Raw genomic sequence first — 14,448 nt, forward strand, 5'->3', positions numbered from 1 at the left:
TAAAATAATGTAAATATGTGCCGATTAGCATAGTTAATCAACACTATAACTCATACGGCCCATTCCGTAATTTTGTACTGGAGTATGTGCTGGTATGTTATGTTGTGCTATAATGTGAAGAGCATGCAAATTGGTGAAATGCAACCTTCACACAAATACTGGATCCGGTGGGCTTTCTTTCAGTCCCTAAAATGGTCCGGGGGACTTCAATGCACTGCAGGTTCTTATGGAACCTGCAGCTCTCCCCTCCAAATCTCACGTAATGAATGCAAGAAGTTTTTGATGGATCAAGTGTATTACAATACACTTAAATGCTCCATGAAACAGATGGCAATATTGAAGCCTACAGTAGTATCTCCCATTAACTGGTAAAAGGTAAAGGTACCCCTGCCCATACGGGCCAGTCTTGACAGACTCTAGGGTTGTGCGCCCATCTCACTCAAGAGGCCAGGGGCCAGCGCTGTCCGGAGACACTTCCGGGTCACGTGGCCAGCGTGACATCACTGCTCTGGCGAGCCAGAGCTGCACACGGAAACGCCGTTTACCTTCCCGCTGGTAAGCGGTCCCTATTTATCTACTTGCACCCGGGGGTGCTTTCGAACTGCTAGGTTGGCAGGCGCTGGGACCGAACGACGGGAGCGCACCCCGCCGCGGGGATTCGAACCGCCGACCTTTCGATCGGCAAGTCCTAGGCGCTGAGGCTTTAACCCACAGCGCCACCCATTAACTGGACTGAATACTAATTGCTATCTTTGATAAACACACAATATTTTGCATCTCCTCAAATTCAGCACCACACAACCGCCCCCAAGACCAGCACTTCCCCAGTGCAGATGGTGGAGTTTATGGCTTGGTTGTGATGGCAGCTCTGCAAATGGCAAGGAATGCAAAAGGCATATGACTTCCTTAAGCAACTTAGAAAGGGCTTCCCAGGATCACAGTTTCGGTGGTAAAAGCCTGGCATTAAATAAAAGTCTGAGGAAGTTTAAATCTCTACTTTGTTTCTGTAAAATGAAGAACAGCACTGAAATAACAACATGGAATGTAAAGTTTGCATTTCATTTTGCATAGCATATTTGATACTCTCTTGTTAAGAACAGAGTGAGGATTAAATGAACATTTCTCATTCGTCTGCCGTCCTCAAGGGAAAGAAGGGAAGGCAGCCGAAGCACCACATCCAACACCCAGCCAGGTTTGCACTCTAGCACAACTCTCTTTCTCCAGGCTTTTAAGTGGGTGATTTCTGTCCCACTGGAAACAATGGGAGGATCTCTTCTCAATCCAAGATCAAGTTTAGGAAACAATAGGAGGAAAGCTCATTCTGCTAGGTCTCTGGGCTGGCAGGGGAGGGAGGAATGAGAAGGTGCTGAATCCCTCAGGTCCAAGCTTTGTTGTGATGCTCCAACAGTTTCAACCTATAGATACTTTCAGTTGTTCCCTAAATGAGAAATATGGCCTTCACCTTAGCTTCCTTTCAACTGATGGAAAATCATATGAATTGTCACAAAGAGTCAGACACGACTAAACGACTAAACAACAACAACAGCAACAAAATAACAGCATAGCTATACATTGAAATATGTCTGAAGGTTGTAGTTATGTGGTGGGATTTTTAGGATCTTACTTTTTTGCAGAAGACCCTGCTGCACATTCCATGTCAATAAATATTTTTAAGTCCCTCAGCAGGACTAAGACCCAGGAGAACAAGGTTCAAATCCCGACTGAGCCATGAAACTCACACGGGTTGACCCTGGGCTAGTCATAATCTCTTAACCCAAACCTATCTCACAGGATTAATATGAAGATAAACTGGGGAAGAGGTGAATCATGTTCACCACCTTGAGGTTCTGAAAGAATAATTGGATGTAAACAGTTGGGCCTACTCTGAGTAAAAGTTAGTTGGCTACAAATTTATGCAGATTATGCTAATGGGGGGCTTTAAAAAATGCTGCCTTTGAATGTTCTTTTTTCTCTAACCCATATTTTTAAAATGGAAGGTGGGGCTGATTGTTTCCAAACTCAGTGTCCTTTTTGTGCAAACCTCCAATCCAACAGAAACTATTATTCCCTATGATTATGAATTGATGGTAATAATAATAGTTTATCAGAATTTATCAGTGATGGTGGTTTTGCAGCTGTATTGAATTTAACTCACAGCTATTAAAAACCTATCCCACAAACATATTAACCAACATATTAACAATGTCTTAGTTCTTTTATGTAATGTTCTTTCTTTCTTTCTCCCTCTCCCTCTCCCTCTCCCTCTCTTCAGTTGTGCTTTATTGTCCCTGAAGTTAACACTAGGGGAAACTACCATGGCCTTTCATGTTCCATCTGCATCAGGAGTTCAGAGAAAATGTGTGATCATCCATCTCAAAAGGGCCGCCTCACATAAGTATTTCTGATATCACTGCTCAGTTTATATTGGAACCAGGAATTAGAAGCAACATGGAAAACGCCTCCAAGAGATGTAAATGTATTTGTAATTACCAGCCTTTCTCACAAGCCCTCAAGAGATTCCACCACCCTTGTACAGAAGCTGATGGGAGATGTTGGTAGGAAGCATGAAGGAAGCTATCTCCCTCCCCGCCCCCATCTCTCCCCTTAACTTCCCTCATCCTATTTTCCCCCTCCATATATATATATATATATATATATATATATATATTTCAAGCAATGTGTAAATAGTCAGAAAGACCTGCAGGATGCTGAACACTTCTGAAATTCAGGTCACATTTCTATACCTAAATAATTCAGCCTTAAATGAATTTTTTAGGAACCTAAATTTAGCAATCCACTTTCCACAATCTTTGCGTCCAATGTGGAGTTTTCTTGTTGTTCAATGACATGGAAAGGCAGCATAGGAATTATTATGAGGGTCCAGTCCCCGTGAATGTGGCTAACTGGGCCAGAGTGCTCCTCTGAGGCCGTTTCCTGATTTAGGAACATCAAATAGTGAAGTGAGTAGCTTCTCCCTCAACCTCATGTAAGTCAACTTGAATGTGCTTCTTCCCCGCTTCCTGCAGCTCCCGACATTCTCTATTATTCTACATGGAGGTTGCCTTCGAACCCTTCAGACGCTCTGACACTTATTGGGACGGGGTGTTACTGTCCTTGATAACCTTAAACTGGAAAGGCAGCCTTCAAATATAAAACTATCTCCCTGCCTCCTGTCTCTTATGCTACTTACTGGCACCAGTTTTAACTTCAAGTAGGACTTTGACTTCCAGGTTTTGGAAGTGGGAGCCAACTAAGAAAACGTTCACTTTTGGGGGGAGGGAGGGAGGGAGGGAGGGACCACTTGCTACTCACTAACATATCTGCTAATGCTGCTCAGTGCCATTTTCCCAGGCCAGGGCTTCTTTCTCACAGCCCATAGGGGTTGTACTGAATGTGATGCTGCATAGGCAATTTGATTTGGTTGTGTGCTGCTCTCACAGGGGCAAGAAAACCCATGTAGAACAAACTCGAAGGCAATGATTTCTGGACTGCTCAATTGTGTAATCCTAGCCAAATAGGCCATGACCTGACTTGAGGGTCGCCTCCTGGACTAAAGCTGCTTAGCTAGCCATCTTCCATATTTCCTGAACGTTTTCGTGCTGATTTGATGTTTGTGTGTGTGTGTTTCAAAACGTCTATTTGAGGGAGGAAAGGCATTTTGAAATAAGAGTACTGGTTCCAGGTTTCTTGGGGTCTTATTATTGCTGCCCCTATGCCAGCACATTCACTAGATCATATTGGTGGTAACAGTAGCTAGTGTTATTTTTCAAAGCTTCTTGGCTTTAAAAAAGCCCCCAAACCTGTTTGGCTACCAAAACCAGCTTCCTGCACAAACCTTTTCATGAGTTATCATGTATCCATGTTCGTATGTCCTTATGAAATGGTAGCTTCAGAAACAATGCCAAAGAATGGGCCACGTGAATCAATAAATGGCATTCAAAGATTTAGATACTGAAAGGAACAACACAAGCCCCAAATGATAGCTGAGTTGAATAATAATAATAATAATAATAATAATAATTTTTATTCATACCCCGCCCTCCCCAGCCAAGGCCGGGCTCAGAGCGGCTTACAAGCAATAATAAAAACAAGTTAAATGATTACAACTTAAAAACAAAATTAAAAATACAACATTAAGATATTGAAACAATTAAAATATTAAAATGTAGCCTCATCGCAGGAGGAGAAGGAAAAGAAAAAAGAAAGAAAGGGAGGGAGGGAATCAAATTGGCTCCAAGCCAAAGGCCAGGCGGAACAACTCTCTTACAGGCCCTGCGGAAAGAAATCAGATCCTGCAGGGCCCTGGTCTCGTGAGGCAGAGCGTTCCACCAGACCGGAGCCAGAGTTGAAAAGGCCCTGGCTCTGGTTGAAGCCAATCTAACTTCCTTAGGGCCCGGGACCACTAGGGTGTTGCTATTTATGGACCTTGAGGCTCTCCGTGGGGCAGACCGGGAGAGACGGTCCCGTAGGTACGAGGGTCCTAGGCCGTGAAGGGCTTGAAAGGTCAAAAGCAGCACCTTAAATCTGACCCTGTACTCCACTGGGAGCCAGTGCAGTTTGAAAAGCACTGGGTGAATATGCTCCCATGGCAGAGACCCTGTGAGGAGCCTTGCTGCAGCATTCTGCACCCGCTGGAGTTTCTGGGACAGCTTCAAGGGCAGCCCCGCGTAGAGCGAATTACAATAGTCAAGCCTGGAGATGACCGTCGCATGGATCACTGTGGCCAGGTCAGGGCAGGAAAGGTAATACACACAGAGATACAAAATATATTTTACATACACATAGAAGAAACTATGGCAGTGCAGATGCAGTCCATGAAACTGGTTGTGGATGAGCGTCCTCACCTGCACTGCCATGTGGACGCTCAGGCACACCCTAAGGCGGCATCATAAGAAAGGGGCCTCTTCTGCCCCACTTCCAAGGGCACCGCGGATGTTGCTGCACCGCCAGGTGGAACCTCACATCCAGACCCTGCAGGCAGAGCTGCCAATCTGGCAAGCAAAACAGTCTGCGGGGATTGCACCTTTATTTATATATTTTCTTAGGCAGCAATTCTGCTAGTCATGGAATAATTGGTTACATGTGGGGGTTCCAAGGGAGATTTGTGATGCAATACTGGGGCATGGATTTCTTGAAGATGTCTGCCTGCAATGGTTTGGCATCTGCAAGTGCAGTGGTGTGAGTTGGACATTCAGAACAGCTGTCAATCTCTCCCTTACATGGGATGATATTCCTTTATGCTTGATCACTTTAGTCTAGCCTTAGAAACATAGAACTGTAGAACTGGAAAGCACCCCAAGGGTCATCTAGTCCTAACCCCTGCAATGCAGGAATCCTTTTGCCCAACGTGGGGTTCGATTAAGATTAAGATTAAGAGTCTCATGCTCTTTCCAACTGAGCTATCCCGCTTAGTTGATGGAGGAGAAGGAGGGGGGTTTCCATGTTTTTGTAACATTTCTTTATAAATTGCAAATCAATGGCCTCCATACATTTGACTTGGATGAACATGAGCCAGACAAAAGTTTTAAGGCTGGATATTGACTGCGCACAATGTCTGCTTCCTGGGCAGACACATTCTTTGTTCACTCACTCATTTTGAAGAAAACACCTCACTTCCTGTTATTTTTCAGAACGCAGCTAGCTGCACAATTTCCAAAAGAGTAGTTGGCCTATGATGGTTGATGGGGAAATCCTGATCGGTCAAAGGGAAGGGAGGACTGTCCACAGGATGCAGAGTGTATGACACATGGGAGCAGAGCTACTATTCCACGTACAGTGTAAAGCAGAACAGCTATTATTTGTTTCTGCTAAAATGTTAATATCCAAAAGGATCCTATGTAGCAGGAAGGAAGGAAGGAAGGAAGGAAGGAAGGAAGGAAGGAAGTCTTACAGAAAGTCCTAGTGCCCATGCATAGGTTTTATGCCATAGCAGAGAAGCCTAATCACATTGAGCATGCATACAGGCAGTGCATCAGAGCACTTCAGCAGGCACAAGGCATCACGGGAGAGAGGTTGTTATCAAAATGGCACCCGTAAAGGCAAGTTGGGTTGAGTGAAAGAGTGATATGAGACTCTAAGATCTTTGTCCACACTGCTGCTTCTCCCATGCCCAGAAAGCAGGGGACCGAGCAGTTTCCCACTTGACCCACCCTTCCTAGGCATGAGCGGTTTCCCCCTTGCCTCACTCCTTTCCCATGGAATGGAAAATTCATTCTTTAGTTCTAAATTGGAATAAACGGCAATCCAGAGAAAACCCAAATTGCCGTTTGCTCTGCATGAGCAGTAAGAGCTGCTTTCCCTGGGGTGGGGTGGGGGGAAGCAGTGGGACAGAGAAGTTGAAGCATGGATAAGCCCACTAGCAAATGCTGTAACACAATTTTGTAGGCAATCCAGCCCAGGAAGACTGACACAGTCACCGTGCATCCCATTCTGCAAAGATTTATTATTTATTTATTTTGCAATGGACAAATGTTCTTCAGAACCTTTCAGTTGACTACACGGAGAAAAATCTCCATGAAGCTACATTCCAGGGGACATGTAGTCCTGTGAAACAGACTAAGCACAGTGATTTCCCCAGAAGATGGCTATGACATTGATGTTAGACACATCTATGACGCTAGGCAAAAAAATTCATGGACGTCCCATGCCAATATTCATAATGTACTTACAAAATTGACATCCTTCAAAGTGGCAGAGATGAGATGGATGGCTCTCTGAGAAATGTACGCAGTATGGATGAAAACATCTCTGCAGTCACTAATGGAAGCAGTCCATCGATAGTATAGATGGAGGCTCCCCATCCCTAATTTATACTTGAAAACCCTCAAGGAAGAGCTGGAAGAGAACATAATGGATATTGAATTCCACCAACTTCAAAAAATGTACCGGAAGATGTTAGTATAAAAGTGGCCTGCGATTGTACCATTGGTTTGACATCCCAAACCATGTCGACAGCACTGAAGCAAATAGGAGAACACGATCACTTCCTCCCAAGGTTCTCAGTACTTCCACCTCATCAATCAGTTCCTCCCTGTTGGTGAGGAGCAGGTCCACAACATGATGATCGCCTTGTTCCTTCTTCCACCGTCTTGGAAATGAAATTGTCAGTGAGGCAATGGAAGAATTTTTTGGACCTTACATTTCTGGCAAAGTGTGAGTTCCAACAGATACTGGAGAAGTTGAAGTCCCCAATAATAATAATAATAATAGTAATAATAATAATAGTAATAATAATAGTCATAATAATAATAGTAATAGTAATAATAATAATAATAATAATAATAATAATAATTTATACCCCACCCATCTGGCTGAGTTTCTCCAGCCACTCTGGGTGGCTCCCAATCAAGTTTTAAAAACAGTACAGCATTAAATATTAAAAACTTCCCTAAAGATAGGCTAGCTGCTTATTTCCTTCACATCTGAAGGGAGGGTGTTCCACAGGGCAGGTGCCACTGCTGAGAAGGCCCTCTGTCTGGTTCCCTGCAACCTCACTTCTCACAATGAGGGAACCGCCAGAAGGCCCTCGGCGCTGGATCTCAGAGTCCGGGCTGAACAATGGGGGTGGAGACGCTCCTTCGGGTATACTGGGCTGAAGCCATTTAGGGCTTTAAAGGTCAGCACCAACACTTTGAATTGAGCTTGGAAACGTACTGGGAGCCAATGCAGATCTCTCAGGACCGATGTTATGTGGTCCCAGTGGCCACTCCCAGTCACCAGTCTAGCTGCTGCATTCTGGATTAATTGCAGCTTCCGGGTCACCTTCAAAGGTAGTCCCAAGTAGAGCACATTACAGTAGTCCAAGCGGGAGATAACTAGAGCATGCACCACTCCAGCAAGACAGTCTGCAGGCAGGTAGGGTCTTAGCCTGCGTACCAGGTGGAGCTGGTAGACAGCCGCCCTGGACACAGAATTGACCTGCGTCTCCATGGACAGCTGTGAGTCCAAAATGACTCCCAGGCTGCGCACCTGGTCCTTCAGGGGCACAGTTACCCCATTCAGGACCAGGGAGTCTTCCACACCTGCCTGCCTCCTGTCCCCCCAAAACAGTACTTCTGTCTTGTCAGGATTCAACCTCAATCTGTTAGCCGCTATCCATCCTCCAACCACCTCCAGGCACTCACACAGGACCTTCACCGCCTTCACTGGGTCTGATTTAATGGAGGGGTAGAGCTGGGTGTCATCTGCATACTGATGAACACCCAGCCCAAACCTCCTGATGATCTCTCCCAGAGGCTTCATAAAGATGTTAAAAAGCATGGGGGAGAGGACAGAACCCTGAGGCACCCCACAAGTGAGAGCCCAGGGGTCTGAACACTCATTCCCCCAACACCACTTTCTGGACACAGCCCAGGAGGAAGGAGCGGAACCACTGTGTAACAGTGCCCCAGCTCCCAGCCCCTCTAGACGGTCCAGAAGGATGTTATGGTCGATAGTGTCAAAGGCAGCTGAGAGATCCATCAGAACTAGGAAACAGCTCTCACCTTTGTCCCTAGCCCAACAGAGATCATCAACCAGTGCGACCAAGGCAGTTTCAGTCCCATGGTGAGGCCTGAATCCCGATTGGAAGGGATCCAAATGGTTTGCTTCTTCCAGGCGTGCCTGGAGTTGTTTAGCAACCACCTGCTCAATCACCTTGCCTAAGAATGGTAGATTTGAGACTGGGCAATAGTTGGGCAATAGTTTAATGACCGCCTCTTTCAGCGGGTCTGGGAAGGTTCCCTCACAGAGCCCATCGCCCAGCCGTTCCTGGCTCACTTTTATCAGCCAGGATGGGCAAGGATCAAGGAGACAGGTGGTCGGTTTCACTTGTCCAAGCAGCCTGTCCACATCCTTGGAGGCAACAGATTGGAAATGATCCCATGTAACAAGACTAGACAGAACTCTAGCACTCTCCTGCCCTGGACCTGCTCCCACGGTGGAGTCTACCTCCTTCTGAATCTGAGTGACTTTATCTGCAAAAAACTTTGCAAAAGCATTGCAGGAGATCTCGGGGTCCCTACCAGGCCCCGGTGGTGCAGGTGGTTCCGATAGACTGCGAACCACCTGAAAAAGTCTCCTGCTGCTGTTTTCTGCAGATGCAATACAGGCAGCGAAGAAGGCCCTCTTCACCGTCGCCATTGCCACTTGGTAGGCTCGACGTTGAGCTCTAGCCTGTGCCTGGTCTGATTCAGAATGAGTTTTCCGCCACCGGCACTCTAGCCATCTCAACGATTGTTTCATCGCCCTCAGCTCCGGGGAAAACCACAGGGCTGTCCGGGCTCCATGCAATTGGAGAGGGCGCTTCGGAGCCAGATAGTCAATAGCCCTGGTTAACTCCGCATTCCAGCGTGCCACCAGGGAATCAGCTGAAAGGCCATCAACTTGGGATAAAACATTCCCTACCACTCTCTGGAAGCCAATTGGATCCATTAAGTAGCAGGGGCAGACTATCCGAATTGGTCCCACCTCCCTGCAGAGGGGAAGGGTCGCAGAGAAGTCCAGTTGCACCAGGAAGTGATCTCACCATGGCACTTTTTTTGTTTCACTTTTAGTTAGTGTCAGATCACCAAACGTATTCAGCGACAGCCCCATGGAGACCATGCTTTCCACAAAGTCCCGAGCAGCCCCTTGTAAGGTCGTGTCGGCATGGATTTTAAAATCCCCTAAGACAACCAAACTAGGTGTCTCCAGGAGAACATCCGCCATGACCCGAAGCAACTCGGGCAGGGAATCCTCGGTGCAGCGGGGAGGTCGGTACACCAATAGGAATCCTGCACTGCCCCTATTGCCCAACTTCCAGAACATGCACTCAGAAAACTGGGTCTTCCTAATAGGATGCCTGGTGCAGACTAATGACTTCCTAAAAATCACTGCAACGCCCCCTCCCCGCCCACAAGGCCTGGGTTGCTGTGCATAAGAGAAACCGGGGGGGGGGGGGGAGCAGCGGCAAGAACAGGCCCATCTGCTTCATCCAGCCAGGTCTCTGTCACACATGCCAGGTCAAATCCACAATCAGGTCATGGATGGCAGTGGTTTTATTCATCATTGACCTGGCATTACACAGCAACACTTTCAGGTCATGTACGTTTCTCTTGCTGATTCCAGTATCCTTCCGGTCAGGACCAGACCTGCAGGCAGGGAAAGTCCTCAAACAACGACTAAGCCTGCTATATCTCTCCTTTTTGAATGTTTCGTAACCTGCTGTAGGAAGGCATCATCCAAGTCTCCAGTCTGGCTCGGAGGTCTATATGGCAGACCCCCACAATGAGGTCACTGGTCTTTTTCTCTCCTACATTTTTTACCCATATACAGTGGTACGTCGGGTTAAGAACTTAATTTGTTCTGGAGATCCAGTTAAGAACCTGAAACTGTTCTTAACCTGAGGTACCACTTTAGCTAATGGGGCCTCCCGCTGCCACCACAATTTCTGTTCTCATCCTGAAGCAAAGTTCTTAACCCGAGGTACTATTTCTGGGTTAGCGGAGTCTGTAACCTGAAGCGTATGTAACCCGAGGTACCACTGTACTCCCCATCTGCCTTCTATGCTCCAGGTCACGGATCCCTTCACAAGTGCACACATCCTGGACAGACCACTCTGCTCTATCAAGAAATCCCTCAACTTGCCCAGTAGCTCCAAGTGCAGATAGGAGGGCCTCAATTGCGGTGCCTTTTCCTCCCGCGAGTGCTTGCACTTGATGCAGGGGCAGTTTTGCACATTTTCAGGCTGGAAGGCAAACATGGCACAGGCGCTTCCGGGCGCTGCAGCAGCTCCCCCAGCCCCCAGCCTCCTGGTCCTATGCCCACCATGAGACCACACTCCAGCCCCTGCTTAGGTGTCCTGGTCACGAGCTCCCAGAGACTGCAAGCAGCTAAGTCAAGCGGCTGCTGGCTGCTAAATCATTCCACAACTCACTTACTGCAATGCAAGGGGTTGGACTAGATGACCGTTGGGGCCCCTTCCAACTCTACAATTCTGATTCCTCGTCCAGCCTGGCTTCCTCTCAGCAGTAGCCCCTCCCACTCATACCATGCACTCTAGCTGAGCACGTGGCCCCCCACAAACAAACTCACAACCCCCTTATTCTTGCCCCTACCATCCCAAAAATTGTTGTTATTGTACCAGACCTAGTTGCAGAGCATAGAATTGCTTTCCTGGGGCTTATTTCTGAGTAGACATTTATATATTGCACTGTTACTATATATGTCTAGTACAAATCACATGTATTCCTTGGGTGGCTAACACAAACAGCAAAAGAACATAGCAACTCTCCAAAGTTGTCTTCAAAGTTAGTCTGATTCCTGCAGACTAAGGTCTATGGACTACAGCTCTGCTATAACCAAAGGACAGATCCAGAATGCTGTGGAACAGAGATACAGTATTAATGCAAAAAAATGAATACATTGATAAGCTACAATGGTATCTTGAAAGGGGCATTTCAGGTCCTCTCAAAATGTTTTCCTCTTGCCTTCCTTTATCACATGCTCAAATACAGCTGCAACACATGGCTAATGAATATAGTAAATGTTTTATTATTAGTAGTAGAATGTCATCCAAAATTACAATTCATCAACTTCAAAATAATATATATACCAGTCAGTCAGTCAAAGTTTATTGCTTATAGCCAAAGGCTGCTCCAATGTATACAATATATATCAGTCCGTAACCAAGAAGTCATTCATTGTATGTAATGTATTCAATTTCATCATCAGCTGACGAAGATTCATCTTTGAAACAATTAATTCAATCCGGATATACTGTCTTGGACTTCATCCACTGAAAGGAGTCATGGTGTTCCCCACCAGCAATTCATTTCGTCGACTACTTCTTGGTTATGGACTGATATATATATTATTTTGAAGTTGATGAATTGTAATTTTGGATGACATTCTACTACTACTAATAACACATTTACTATATTCATTAGCCACGTGTTGCAGCTGCATTTGAGCAGATTATTCTGTATTGCACCCAGGGGTTTGCTTTTGTCTCTATAGTTGTTCCTTTATCACATGGCATAAGAAAAGAAACCGCCTTCAAACAGCGGCAGAGCCAGCCGCTCGGGCACCCGGAGCAGCGCACACCCCGTGCACCTGGGGGCTGGGCGATCCGCCCAGGGCGGTGATCGGCGTGGCGGTGATCTGCCCGGTGGGGGGATTTTGTCTCCCCCCTCTGGGATGACATCTGGGTCAGTCCGCCCCCCTTCCTACGCCCCTGCCTTCAAAGCACTGTGGAAGGAACCTGCCTGGAAACAGGTGAGAATGGGCATAGTCTTTGTATAATGAATGATTTGCAATGTAGGAGGTGTCTGCCTCTTTCTGTGTGAAGTGCTCAAGCTCATTTCTATGGGCTCAGTAAAAAACTGTAACAGAGACAGAGATAAAGAGGTGGAGGAGAAGGAGAGAGAAGGCCTCCTGGATTTTTAGAACTTGCAAGATAACCTTTTTGCAAACAGTAGTTGCAACTATGACTAGGGCCACGGCCTGTAGTAGGGGAGTTAATCCAGTCCTCCCATGCCGTGGTCCTCATGCAAACTGCCTTCCCGCAAGCTGCTGTTTGCATTGGGAAGAAAGCACCCTTCGGTAGCAGTGGGATCCCTACTACTGTAATTCAAGCAGCAGCTTCAGGGGAGATTTTCTTTGGGACTGTGGTAGTAGCTCTTCATTCCTCCTCCCTGGCACAATGGCCTTAACCCTGTTCTCCCTGGGAGGCTGCTATTTGTAACCGTGTGAACACTTGTAGTTTGGCCCTCCATCTACCAGATTCTTATGGTGCTAGTCCCTCATTCCTACTACCATACCTTGCAGTCTCCTCCTGCCTATGAATGTAGGAAATGAATGAAGAACAAAGGATCTCTTTTAGTGCTTGACAGATTATGTAACAAGAGAGAGATGGAAAGGTGTACCACTTTTTCAATCTACAGTTCCTAGAGTTTCCTGCACAAGCAAGCACATTACCTATCTATCTGCACACGCGCGCACAGGCACACAAACAAACAAACAAACAAACAAACACAAACATGCATACACATTCTAACACTACTTCTGTTTGGCTCCAGGAAATATCACCGTAAAGATATAGAGAAATATAAACTCTGTCCAATTGTCCTTGTCCTTGCACAAAGAGAGGCAAAGCAGGGATGCTCGACAGCCGTGAGCTGCATCCTTGTCTCTTGGCCCCATTAAAGCCTCCAAGTGCTCAAGAACCTTGCAGAGTCAATCATCTAAATCATGCCAGAAGACGGCACAAGTTTACTGGGTTCCTTGCTGCACACCTTCAACCTCCAACAGGTGAAGGGCACTGAGGCCTGATGGTGGGGATGGAACAGGAGAGGTGCCACCTAAAGCATCTAACACATAACTTTGATCATTTCCATAGGGCAATCAAATGGGCGATCAAGTAGCCTTGGTCTTTTCCCACCCTCCAGCCGGCCTCAGGTAAAGTATCCTCTCTTCCCTTCTCACCATGCTTGGACCTCACCTGTTGTCATCTGAATAGGTTCAGGAAGACAAGAGATTGTGATGAATGAGTATGTGAGTCCTCGACAAATGCTGCAATGCCCATCTTCTTCCCACCATCCCTGATTTTGGCATGACAAGATTTTAAAATGTAGCCTGTTACAAAATCAAGTTTCAAAAGATTTGATGTACCAAAATGTGACATTAAGGTGTTGCTCATAATTTAAAATGCTGATTTACCAGATGAGAATACTTGAGTCTTCAAATGCTGTAGACAAAGACCTGCCAATGAGAATATTTCAACCAAATGGTGAACGTCCAGATTAAGTGGACAAATTCCACACTAAGTTAAACTTTTTCATTTGGATTTAAACATTTCAGATACTGATGTTGTCAACAGAGAAAATAAGTGAAAAATGGTAGCATCTTGTGGCAGCAGATGGCATATATGGGGATTTTGAGAGCAGTTACCTTTTTTTAAGGATATGCTTTTCATAAAATAAAATCAATGGAGATGGAAAATGTATAAGCAGGGTAATAGTTATCCACAACACTTTAGCTGCGGAGACATAACAATGCTTTGCTAGAATGCATCCTCTGCATGTAGAACGTCCCAGATTAAATCCCTGGCATCTCCAGTTAAAAGGAAATCTGCCTTCAGTCTTAAATTGCTACCACCAGTCAGAATAAGAATTAGATGGTCTGACTCAATATGACATAATATGGTGTGTGTTTTTTTTACAGAATATGGCTTTGGATCAGACACATTTGCTAATCAGAATCTGTTTACAGCATTGGTGTCATGGAAGTTAAGATAGCAGCTATAACCAAGAACGTGGGACGTGGAAGCCCTCTTTCTCCCCTGCATTGCCAATATTTGGGCTTGTCATTACTTTCCGTGGGAGAATCGTGATCACTTCCACCTCATCCCCAGGATTTTGCTTAGGATTTACTCACCCCACCTTACTGAAGGGGCAGCTGGGGAAGGAGGGGAGGACTCCACTGAGCGGT

General features: G+C 46.0%; 1 protein-coding gene and 2 long non-coding RNA genes across 3 annotated transcripts in view; 1 reads left to right on the forward strand and 2 right to left on the reverse strand.

The window, feature by feature from the left end:
• LOC307212813 overlaps positions 1–14,448 on the reverse strand; it is a 107,461-nt gene that overhangs the window by 41,296 nt on the left and 51,717 nt on the right. The window lies entirely within an intron of this gene.
• Positions 1–14,448, forward strand: part of LOC307212670 — a 153,695-nt gene that overhangs the window by 40,908 nt on the left and 98,339 nt on the right. The window lies entirely within an intron of this gene.
• PTCHD4 (patched domain containing 4) overlaps positions 12,706–14,448 on the reverse strand; it is a 41,159-nt gene continuing 39,416 nt past the window's right edge. The window contains exons 4-5 of the transcript XR_013837545.1: positions 13,678–13,719; positions 12,706–12,797 (exon numbers count right to left, since the gene is read on the reverse strand). The gene's annotated coding sequence lies outside the window, so the exon portion shown is untranslated. The remainder of the gene's footprint in view (positions 12,798–13,677; positions 13,720–14,448) is intronic.

This window comes from Podarcis cretensis, assembly GCF_951804945.1.
Source record: "Podarcis cretensis genome assembly, chromosome: 3".
In the NCBI taxonomy this organism is placed as follows: Eukaryota; Metazoa; Chordata; class Lepidosauria; order Squamata; family Lacertidae; genus Podarcis; species Podarcis cretensis.